We start from the raw sequence: 2,596 nt of genomic DNA, 5'->3' as shown, positions 1-2,596 counted from the left end.
TGATGATCCCATTTACAGATGGGAGAACTGAGACTCGGAAAAGAAACAGACCAACAAAAACTCACTTAAGGGCAGAGAGCAGGAACTGGATTCAAACGCAGGTCTGCCTGATGCCAAAGTTGGGGCTCCCAACCACCGAGCTTTGCTGTCGCATCTGCCCATCAGCTTGAGAGTCGGCGGGTATCCCGGCCCAGGATAGCGTCCCCTCAGCCAGGGAGGTGGCAGCAAGTCATAGCCAGGCTAGCGGAGGGGCAATTAGTAACCTGCAGTCACAGGGTCACCAGTGGAAAGGTTGGAGTCAGGCAGACCCGACTCGAATCCTGCCAGGTACTGGTGCTGGGCTGACCTCACCTCTCTGTGCCTCGGTTTCCTCATCCATAGAATGGGGCCAATGCTGACCTTACAGTGCTGCTGGTGGGGGGAGGGGGTAAACTGAGGTTATATTGATTCCCTTCCCAGGTGGGGAGGACGGTGGAAGTGGATGCACCTGGGGGACCGTCTCAGAGGGGCTGGCCCACTCCTACTGCGCCAGATCTGGAGGTGTGCCCCTGTCTGAACTCCATCCTGCCTGCTGCCCAGCGACTCCCTGGCTTCCTCCCTGTCACATGGGACTCCCGCACCCGGTGCTGTCCAGGGACCCCCCACACTCCACACCCTCCGGACCTCGCAGGACATTTCCAGGTCTGGCCACAAGGTGGAGCGTGGCAGCTGCAGGACAGTGCTGGGGGCCGGGCTGCAGAGGAGCCTGGACCTGCGCCCGGTGACCTCCCCGCTCTGTGAACGTGTGGGAGTTTGTGTCTGTGCATCCAGAGAACCAGAGGGCTGTGGTTGACTTGCCGTGCTCCCCCCAACCCCCCACTGGGATTGCCTGGGTCTCTGGGGGATCACTGAGAAGCTGGATAAAGAGGGCTGGCACTGTTGCCTCGGCTCACTAATGCCTCATGGTTTTACAGGTGAGGAGACTGAGGCCCAGAGAAGGAAGTCACGTGCTGAGGTCACTGACTAATCAGTGGCTGATCTGGTCGAACCCAGATCTCTTGAGCTGTAAGGTCTCTGCTTTTCCTGTGGCATGGAGAGGGGCTTCTCCCACCTAGGGAGGGGAGATCCTGTTGTACTGGGGAGGCAGGGGATTAAAGATGGACTGAGAGGTTAGGGTCCCAGAAACCAAGGGGCAATCCCTGTCCCAGAGAACCGGCCTCAAGGGTGGGGATGGGGTAGAGGCAGCGGATAAGGGGTCTGCCCAGGGCTTCTTGGGTTCCCTTCTAGGGTTCCTGGGCACCCAGGGCTGCGGCACTTGCCCCGGGCTAGAGGGTCAACCAGGCCCTGCATGGTGCCCACCGCTCCCTCCCGTGCACTGCAGGGGACCCTTGTCCATCCCTTTAGCTCGTCTGGACCTCCCTCAATGGCTCCTGCTGTCTTTCCAGGCTGTGTCCTCCCATGTCAGAGACACATCCCAGAGCCCAGGGCCTGCGTGGGCTGTATCCACGGTTACTGAATAGGGACAAACAGGCATGCATTGGCAGGGGCCGGTGGCTCATTTCAGGAAAGTCCCTTCAGCAAGAGGATTGTCTCCCCACTGGGGCTGAGGGCAGTGGCAGAAAGTAATGTTGTTTTATGTTGTAGTGTCTCTGAGATGACCTGGATTCCTGAGCCAGGTTTCCTTGAAGAGCTCCTCCTGCCCACCCCAACAAGAGGCCAGCTGGAGAGCAAGCAAACATCGAGTGCAGCAGGAGACTATAAGGTTAGACAACAAGAAGGACTTCCCGGCACGGGAGAGCAATGCTTCCTTGGTTAGAGCTGCCGTTCAGTAGAATGGGCTGCTTTGGATTGCAGTGAGGTCTCTGGAGTTGCAAACAGCAGCAGGCCAGAGATCAAGGTCAAGTGGAAGGAAGCTGGGAAAGGTTCAGTTCGGCTGGTGAGGGGTGGAGAGGGTGGAGGGAGGCAGGGGCTGCCGTGGTGCAGGGCTGAGGTGCCTACGTCTGATCCTGAGGCTGATGGTGGGAGGTGCTGTGTGTGGCAGGGTGGGACAGGGTGGGGACAGCAGGAGACACTGAGAAGGTGGCGTGGCCAGGAGCTGGAGGCTGACTGGGTGTGGGGAGTGGGGAGGGGGCGTTGGGCTGCAGGGTGGGAGGTACCTTGGCTCCTGTGGGAGCACTGGGGAGCAGCAGGTAGGGGAATGAGCTGGGTGGGAGGGGCTGCAGCTTCCCAGTAGACACAGGGAGACTCGCAGGCCTGGGCTTGGCAGAGAGGCCTGGGCTGGAGAGGTGGGGAGGGGAGATCCAGGAGAGGGGATAACTAAGGACTTGGGAGTAGCTGGCGTTACCTGGTGAGAAGAGAGTTCTGAACAGCCCCTCAGAACAGAAATTTCTCCAAGGAGGCTGACCCGAAAGGTGGGAGGAGAGTGCAGCAGGGGGTCAAGAGGGAGAAACGGGTGGGTGCCAAGACCAGGTCGGCACCACAGGCTGGGGGGCTTGAGGACTTGGGGCTGATGTCTGGGGACGTCCACGAGGTGGAGCAGCCCAGGAGGCCTGGATGGGAGGAGGAGGCGGCGGCGGGGAGGGGAGGGAGGGGCTGGGCCTCTGTCCACAGCATTAGT

The sequence above is a fragment of the Macaca thibetana genome, chromosome 15 (assembly GCF_024542745.1).
Source record: "Macaca thibetana thibetana isolate TM-01 chromosome 15, ASM2454274v1, whole genome shotgun sequence".
Classification (NCBI taxonomy): Eukaryota; Metazoa; Chordata; class Mammalia; order Primates; family Cercopithecidae; genus Macaca; species Macaca thibetana.
This window is presented reverse-complemented; position numbering follows the sequence as displayed.